General features: G+C 41.3%; 1 pseudogene; it reads left to right on the plus strand.

Moving 5' to 3' along the window:
- The first annotated feature begins 1,011 nt into the window (after positions 1–1,011).
- LOC147636934 (adenosylhomocysteinase 1 pseudogene) lies at positions 1,012–3,457 on the plus strand (annotated as a pseudogene).
- Positions 3,458–10,030: the final 6,573 nt, after the last annotated feature.

Raw genomic sequence — 10,030 nt, forward strand, 5'->3', positions numbered from 1 at the left:
ATAGCAATGATGTATTTCGCATGTTGTCTGCTGCTGATGGATGGAGACAACAACTACCCACTTTGGGCATACATGATGCAGCATGTTTTGGTTGCAAAAGGAGTGTGGAACATTGTGCAGGGTATGGATGTTCAGTCTTTACTCCATTACAGGTAGCTTTTGCATCAGTTTCAGTCAGTGGCCATGGCTGATAACAGTAATGATGTATTTCGCATGTCTACTGATGAGATAAACTGGATGGAGACAGTAACTACCCACTTTGGGCATACATGATGCAGCATGTTTTGGTTGCAAAAGGAGTGTGGAACATTGTGTAGGGTATGGATGTACGTCCAGGTTCTGTGGATGTAGGATCTGTTGAGGATGTTACAGGTTCTAGCAGCTCTACTGTTGCTTCTGTTTTACCCACTGCTGAACAAGCTCGTTGGGATGGTAAAGATGCGCAGGCTCATGCCTTGATTGCACTTTCTGTCAAACGTAATATCACTCCACATATTCGTTCAGCTAAAACAGCAAAATAGGCTTGGGATATTCTAGCTGGTTTGTATGCAGGTCGTAACGAGGCAAAAATCTCTTACCTGCGTAAAGAGCTAGAATCGAAGATTATGCAGGAAGATGATGAAATGAATGTTTTTCTTGCTGAGATTAAAGATTTCAAGGAACAGTTAATTTTTACAGGTGAGATTATTCCTAATCATTCTCTTGTGGTGCAGACTGTTCTTGATGCTTTACCTGAGTCATATCAGACTTTTGCTTCCACGTGGAGACTTGTTACTGAGGACAAACTTGATGTTGTCAAGTATGATACAAGCTCTTGCAAGAAGCGCAATCCAAGCAAAATAGGGCTAGGCAGCGTGCAGTTGATCAGGCATTTGTTGCTGCCCAGCATGCAATTGATCAGGCATTTGTTGCTGCCCACAGCAAAGAAGAAGTGGTAAGGCATTTGTGTTGCTGCCCAGCATGCAGTTGATCAGGCATGCAGTTGATCAGGCATTTGTGTTGCTGCCCAGCATGCAGTTGATCAGGCATTTGTTTGCTGCCCACAGCAGAGAAGAAGTGGTAAGGCAGCCCCTTCCACTGTTTCTTCTCCTATTAGTAGGTTTGCAACTTCTTCTCCTTCCATAGGTAGCAACAATAGGCCTGAGAAGGCTCTTGATAAAGGCAAGAAAAAGATCAGGTGCAACTATTGGAAGGCAACTGATCATGTCATTAAGAATTGCCCTAAGCTAAAGGCTAAAGAGGCAAAGAAGAAAGAGTCAAATGCAGCCACAATAGCGGATGCTTCTACAAATGCAGATTCTGCAAATGTTGTGCAGGATACAGAATGGGCGTGTATTGCCAGTATGACCCATCTGTACATGATGCATGTTTGGCAGTTTCTGTTGACTCTGATGTAAAATATTTTGACAGTGGTGCTACAAAGCACATTACCTCGCATCGTGATATGTTCACTTGTCTTGAGGCTGTCTCTAATGGGAGTACTGTCACATGTGCCAATAATGCTTCTTACCCAGTGAAGGGCATTGGTAAAATTATGCTTACTGCTGCTGCAAATGGCAGCGCTTTCACACTTTCAGATGCTTTGTATGTGCCAAGGATAAAGAAGAATCTATTGTCTATCTCTGCGCTTGCTAGACTTGGACTTGTAGTCAAATTTGTGGATGACAGATATACTGTTCATGATTTGACTTTTGGTGATACGATTATTGCATCTGGCACCTTGTTTCATGGGCTGTATAGGCTCAATTCTTATGACAAGTGTGTGGAAGATTCAGCAAATGCAGTTTCTGATGAAAAGGCAATTTCAGATGCAAAACTATGGCATGCTCGTTTTGGTCATCTGAACTTTACTAATTTGCTGCGTTTGCAGAAATTTGATATGGTTGCTTCATTGCCCCCTCTTGAGGCACCATTGAAACATGTTTGTGAAGGCTGTATTTTGGGAAAAATGCAGCATTCTGCGTTTCCAAAGGATGGTTCTGTGCGGGCCACTCGCAAATTGCAACTTGTACATAGTGATGTATGTGGGCCTATGCAAACTCCGTCATTTGGTAAACACTTGTACTTCCTGACTTTCATTGATGATTACTCAAGGCATGCATGGGTATATCCACTGAAGGCAAAGTCCGAAGTGTTTTTGTGCTTCAAACAGTTTTTGCTTATGGTTGAAAATGTATCCAATTGTAATGTGGGCACCCTCCGATCGAGGGGGGAGTACATGTCTAAAGAGTTTGATGCATTTCTGGCTAGTCGTGGGATAAAACACCAATGTACAGTGCCGTATACCCCTCAGCAAAATGGTGTTGCTGAGAGGAAAAACAGGTCACTTATGGAGATGGCACGATGTATGGTCAAGAGCCAAGCTTTGCCACATGCATTTTGGCTTGAGGCTGTCATGTGTGCTGCATATGTACTCAACAGGTGTCCCACTAAGGCCTTGCAGTCTATTACTCCATACGAAGCTTGGCATGGCATGTGGTGAGATTAAGCAATAATCTTCTCTCTAGCCTCAGGACTATCTCCATCTGGCGCCGTTGATCCCTTCATCTTGCGCATTGCGGAGATAGTCCTGAGGCTTAGACCTGTGCAGCTGGCCTTTAGCTCGGAGATGACAGAGCTTGATCTCGGCATTAACGTACTGTTTGGGATTTCAGCACGCTGACCGCTGTTAATCTCTCATCGAATCACGTGGAGGACAGCATACCAGTGACCCGGTCCTCAACTTCAGCTAATGTTGTCCTCATTGTCGTGTTCGTGTTCTCCGTTGATAACAGACAGATAGGTTATGTTGCTGCCATGAAAGCTGCAGGAGCATGGGTGGTTGTTACTGAGATTGATCCCACATGTGCTTTGCAATCCTTGATGGAGGGACTTCTTGTCTTGCCTCCCCAATAGGTTGGCGAGACTGCTGACATCTTATGTCACTACTTGCAGTACCAAGAACATTATATGGGTAATCCACATGAAGAAGATGAAACACAATGCCATTGTCTCTAATATTAGCCACTTCGACAATGTGCATGGATTGGAGACCTATCTTGGAGACATTATCCTAGAAACCATAACCATAACACCTCAGACTACTGACCGCGCTGTTCCCCGAACCCAAGATTGGCATCATTGTCTTAGCCGAGAGAAAGTTAATGCACTTGGGTTGTGCCATTGGACACCCTAGTTTAGTGATGTCTTGCTCTTTACTAGCCAAGTGATTGCCCAATTGGAGTTGTGGAATGAAAGCCAGTCTCACAAGTGTGCCAAACAAGTGTATGTTCTTCCTAAGCATTTGGATACCAAGGTTGAGAAAGCATTGTGGGTACAAAGCCATTGGCAAAGCTACCAGCATCCCCCCGGTAAGAAGGCCGTGCCATTGTGGTGCACCAACCCCAAAGTCAACGCAACTGTAAGCACCCACCTGGTACACCAACTTCGATGCAACCACTTGATACACCAACCTTGACATTACCACCAAGACAATGCCACCGCGTGCCATGAAGCAATTGGCAAGGAGATTACCTCATCCGGTTGCTATCGGCAAGCAACGATCAACACAGCACTGACATTTTCGTCTTCCCAACAAATCGGTAAGTGGAGGTAAACTCTTCACCCTCCTTTTAGTGCTTATTTTTGTTCCCCATTGAGTGGGTAGAGCGCTCCCCTTGCAGGGTAGAGCTGGCACATCTAGGATTGTTTGCAATGCATCGCTTAGATAGCCCAATTGCGAAACCACCCGTAAATCCATAAGAAAACCTTGCCACCACCAAACCTAAATCAGCTTCTACTTATAGGCAAACCCTTACAAGTTTTCGGTGTGCGGTCAATCCTCTTTACTTACATCCGTTCACTACTGGTACTTAGGTACATTGCCAAGCGGACAACACTTCCTACCTTGTGGTCCATCGGACATGCACACAGGCCTTTTGTCGATCGCACCGATTGGTCTTAATTGCACCTTATCAAGGCACTCCAACATTGGATCCCATTCTTGCACACATTATTCATGCCCTAGGCTAACACTTTGTATACTTGCCTTCGATCTGATTTTCTTATTTTTCATTCATTGAGTCTCATCCTACTCAGTCCAGCCCTTTGTTCATCTACAAATCGTAATTCTAACATCTACATACTCACAAGGGCTACTAGTTTTCCATACTCACAAGGGCTACTAGTTTTCCATCTGTGCACGGCACGCTACTTGAACTTTGTGAAGATGCCACCAGACAATCCTTTATCTTGCCCAATCAATTGGGCATCCTAATCATGGTCATTCTAAACATGGTCCATGGTTCTACTAGATCTTATATATACGAGCTCTACATGTAATTGAGACACTGCAGGTGAGTGTGACTATTTTTCTCACTGGCCTTGAGAAGAACTTCCTTCAACTAGGTAAGGATCTATTCCATCTCATAGAGTCTCCATTGGGTAGTAAGTACCCATTCCTTCCTTTGCTTAGCCAAGAAACCTTTCAGATGAAAATTGGTATTCCTTGGAGGTTTTTCATATTTTGTGGATTCTTTTTGGGCAGAATTTGAGATAGCGAGGTTCTCTAAGTGGCTACTAAAAAAGTTGTGAGCTTTTCTAGCCGCTTCTTCTCTTCCTTATCTACATAAAGGTCTCGTGGTTTGTCTCTAAATTTACTTTCTAGTTTAACTTCCAAGGAAGGTATGCTCTCATCATCTAAGCTAGGATAGTTTAGTTGAACATCTTGAAATTCCCTAAAACTAGACGTTTTTTTCCAGATGGGAGCATAGATTTAAGAATACTTTCCAGATTCCTAGAGGGTGATAAATAGCAGTCCCTAGCTTCATATATTCCATAAGTGTAAATCCAAACTAGGCTATTAGAAATAAACTCCATAGGGCAATAGTAATCCTCAGACATGATTTTTGGTAAACTAAAAAGTAAGGGCTCTTCATCATCAAGAAAGAGTCCTATCTATACCATAAAGTTAAGAACTATAAGGTGAATTAAAAACTCAAACATATCATTAGGCTCTTGAAGTTCTACATTCCTATGAAATATGGCAATGATAAAAGTGGGTATAGTGTGTTTTACAACCCTTTGGACATAAACTCAACATCATCAAGGATAATGGAAAATAAAAAATCTATTCCCCCTTCAGTCATTGACAACAAGGTAGATGCAAAAAAGGGTTGAGTTTGCTTAGGCGTTCTAGGTGCAATATCTAGGGTGGCTAACCGAGAAGCATGAGAGAAGAGGGTATCCATGAAATTACCCATTTTCTTAGGAGGAGAGCTTGTATCTCCACTCCTATTTTTTTCTAAGAACCAATTCAAGTTCTTCAGTCTTTGTTTCTACTTCATCTTTGTGTCTTTGAGCTAGTTGATAGGCTTCATCCATCTTCAAGGATACTTGCTCATATTTCTCTTTTGCTCTGTGGGGGGTGACCTTTTTTCTAATCCTCTTGGAACTTTTGGAGTTGTTTTAAAAAACCCATGGGACTCTAGAAGCTCTCTTTCCATTGCTTTACATTGGTCTATCAGCTAGGCATTCTTCTTTCTTTCATATGCAAGTTTCCTCTCAACCTTCTCTTTTTTTGTTTAAAGTTGAGCCATTTATTGAAAAACCTTCTTGTTAGCCTTGTGTAAGGTTCCCTCCCCTTCTTAAATAGGGGAAACCATAAGATAGTCTACTAAGTCTAACTTGAGAAAAATTTTCTACTTGTCGACACCTTGACTAAGTAAAGATACAAGGATACGATTAATAGGTTAGACCTAGTTCTATTCCGCAGGGGGAGCATGGTCTTCTAAATGACTCTTAAAATTAAATCACTCATAGAGTGACTGACCTTAAATTGGGAAACCTCTATTCTTGATTCCTAGAAACAATGTTTTTTTTTCCATCCATGTAAGGCACGGCCGCTGGCCCATTCCTTTAGAGTAGAGTTTCCCAAGAACCTACTTACCTAATGTAGAACTTTCAATTAATCTATCGGAAAGCTACCCGACTAATCGGGTCCAGGCATCTATAGGATGGTGTCGTCAAGACATTCCATCCTACCACTTTCCACCCAACTCACACATAAATTTTATTTTCTAAGTAGTCCTACCACACTGTGCGACATATATAGACAAGTTCCTTAATCAATGACCTTATACATTGTTCATTTAAATAGCCTTTAACAATGATACGACACTACTTTTTGAGATGTCAAGCGCAACATGAGCTGACACTCCCGAGGTTCCTGTATGACTGATCGACATTTATATCACTGGCGGGTTTGGTAGCTATCACCAACATATCTTCACTAGAGATTCGATAGCTAGACTACACAGACTAGTCCACATCTACTCACTCCTCTTAGCGTATTCACATTATGGACCGCTTGTATATACTCTATTATGTGTGTTAGTCACTTTATCTTCTTTGTAGATCTCTTTTGTTGTGTGAAGAAGAAGAATTTTTAGTCTCTCACCTTGTGTGTTGGCTTCTAGGATTTGTGTGAGTGTGTGTGTGCTTACAAGAGCTCAAGCTCTCTTCTCTCCTGCATCTTTTCATAGTATCAGAGCTTGGTTCATGCTAAGGGCTAAGCAGCAAGCAAGAGAAGCACAGGAGGAAACGGTATGAGGGTAAGAGCTTCATCTACTCTTTCCTCTTTTTGTGTTGGGGCTACTACACCCTTGTCGGGAGCTCTTCGAGAGGCATCAGCAACAAATGAATTTCGATTGAGGAGCTTTCTTTGTAGGAGGACAGCTAAAGGGCACCTATACTATTTGTTGGACCAAATTTTTGGGCCAAAAATGCGTTGCGGTCGCATCTGGACCTCCTTTTTTCAGTTCGTAGGCGTTCACAAGTACTACGGCGAGTAAGTTTCAAGTTTCTGTAGAACTCTGTTCTTGGAACTGCAGGAAGGGTGATTGGTTGTGCAAACACTGTGTATGTTGTAAAGAGGTCTCAAAGTTGCCATTGGGTGTATGTATGCAAAGTAAGGTCATTGGTTGTGACAGTTTGGGTGCATTATAGTACCTCTGTAGAGAATACAATAGTTTATGCAAGTCAAACAAGAGTACTATTATTGGTGAATTTGTGTTGTTGCAAGTCTCTTTTTCATAGTTCAATACCGCCTTCTCTTGGGGCAACCATTCTACTGACTTAGGATGGATCTTGTATTGCATTAGAGGTGTATCCCCTTGCATGTAAAAACAAAAGTGAAGTGGTTTTGAGTGACCAACAAGTGCATCCTTGGAGTCACATAAGTATCCTTCAATGTAACTCTTGAAGTCTGGTACATGTGTCAACAAAAAAGGAGAAGGCCTTGTTGACTGGCACAATTGAAAATGCCGCATAAGGTGAGGAAAAGTGAATGTCATGCTTGTTCTAAGATTTTCTGAGAACTTGCTGAACATTGCATCAATGTCTTCATGTGTGTGACCCACCATGAGAAACCCAACTTGGATCATCTTGAAGGTCCCTCGTGCCACAAGCAATGATAAATATGCAAAGAGATAACGGTTTTTGTTTTCTGATCCACAATTATCTAGCTGTAGCAACAAGTTCTCCGGTAGTTGTTTAAAACCTTGTTGTCCATCCTGTAGTATTATGTCCTCCATTTGTGTAGTAGTATGAGAACCTTGTTGATGTTAGTCTAGTGCTTTCCTTGAGTTTAATGCATTTAGCAACAAAGAGCTTGATCTTGGCATTCCATCTAGTTGTACATCACCAGCTTCATGCCTATCAAGTCGCTCCAAGTTCTTGAAACACAGAGACAATGAGGCAACTGTGAAGTTACGATCATGGGGCCAAAGATCAATCGCTCGCAAAGTGCCCATATCTTCCTTCCCCATGCCCATGTGTGATCATGCTTGTCAAGGAAACTGGTAGTTGAGTGGATCTATCTGTCTCTTTTGATCAAACTCTCAACCTCGGGATAGTTGTCTTTTGTTGGTTCATCTTGTCATGTATGATGCACAAGTTCTTTTCAGGATTTAGCACTGATGCTAGACACCATCCATAGTATATGTTTCGACAACTTTGTTGTTGCAGCATGTGACTTCGACACTTCCTCAATAGTATGTTGCGTTCTTCAAGGCATTTGGTTGCTGCAAGTTATTCTTTGATCTCTGAGCAGACACTACATTTGGAGAACTCGCTTGTCTTTGCTAAGGTGACATGCTTGAACTCTGTATTCCAAATTCAATTGAATGTGGACAAAGACATTTGCTTACATCCAATAGCATCTAATGTGGCATTCACTTCTTCCCATATGTCTATTTGCTTATAAACATCTGGGATGACCAATTATGTCTCTCTGGAACCATCCTGCATGGTTCTACTTTTATGTGGCACTTGCTTTGCATTCTTCTCAATAAAGTCTCTCAAGATTGCCTTGCCCATTTGTGTGTGATCCCAAGCTGCTCTAATTTCTCCTTATGCCATGCATCCCATACCATGCCCTACCGCATACAACTTTCCCATTGAATATAAAACTGTATTTTCGTGCACACATATTGTCAATGCGGCATGATGACTCCAAAACATCATAAACATAGTTGGTACGTTCTTCCAAACGTAACCCCTAGAAGTGCCTCCGCAATTGGTGTACTACATCTCTATCAGCATATTGACAACACTTTGTAGAGGACAACAATCAATTGTAGCAACAAGTAAAACTGATTCCATTGAAGTTCTCAAGTCTGAAGCTTTGAGAGAGCAAGAATTCTAGGCCTTCTATTGATCATACAATATGATCTCTTTTGTAAGAAAATGGATTTTGAACCTGCAATAAAGTCCTCAGTTTCCTCACACACATCTTTTATACTCTCATTTGGAGATGTGAAAGCTTGTGTTTCCTATTCATGTAGCAGTGGTGTACCATCATCAAAGGTGACCTGTTTGATAGGCCACCTAACCAAATTGACGCACTGAAGCATGTCACATGTGTCTGTCCCTGTAGTTGGATCAAGGATCTGATCTACCACCACACCCACATCTTCTTCTCCTAATAGATCAAAGTTAATCACGTCATATGGAAATGTTAAGAGAATAATCCCTGTTCCAACGTACTTCTCATTGCCTTTTGTCCAGAGCATCACTTTACGCTCTTTCCAACTTTCACGGATACTTGGAGTGTCCTCATCTCCAACAGCATTAAAATCATTAGAAGGTGGCACCGCATGATCATCATCAACAATCATCAAGGCACCTGTAACAACCACCACATCTTTCTTTTCCCACTTTACAAAACTACCCACTGCCTGAATGACCTTTGTTGCATTGTTGTTTGGAAATGGCAAGCAAGCTGCATCATCATTTAGGCAGTTGTCAATAGAAACTGACAAAAATCCATCTCCAAGGACTTGCCCATGGCATGTGTCAGTTGGACATATTGCACATACTGTTCCAAGTGCAACAACATCTCGATCCATCATCAAATTGACACGATCCCCACAATGAAAGTCTTGGTCCATGTTGCCTGAGTAAGTGAAAAAATTTGAGATTTAATCATAAGTGATTGAGTGATCTTATATTCATCATAAGACATTTAATCATAAGAGATTGAGTGATCTTATATTCATCATAAGACATTTAATCATAAGAGATTGAGTGATCTTATATTCATCAAGTAATCACATAGCATTGATAATGAAAACATGCGTTAATAGATGACAAGCTGAAGTATACATTGCAAAATTAGTGCAGTATTCCATTTTCCAACATCATAAGATAGAGAATAAATTTGACCACATGGCCAAAACTTGTTTTCTCAATGAACATGGTAGTATATCCTTGATCTAGATTACTTGAGTTACTAGATAAAAAAGGTCTATGTAGTCATCATTGCTTAGTTGAAATGGATGCTTTGACCATATGGCCAAAACTTCATTAGCCTATAATATATGCACATCATATCTTACTTTAGTATATATGCACATCATATCTTACTTTAGTATTAAAAGTATTCATGGTGTGTGTGATGGTCTACATAATGTTTTAGCCACATGGACAAATTCTCGCACGGCTTATCATTCTTAAGACATGGGTAGATCATCTGTTACTTTTCCATGGGAAG

This window comes from Cibotium barometz, chromosome 7 (genome assembly GCF_041138505.1).
Source record: "Cibotium barometz isolate CiBa-2024 chromosome 7, ASM4113850v1, whole genome shotgun sequence".
Lineage (NCBI taxonomy): Eukaryota > Viridiplantae > Streptophyta > Polypodiopsida > Cyatheales > Cibotiaceae > Cibotium > Cibotium barometz.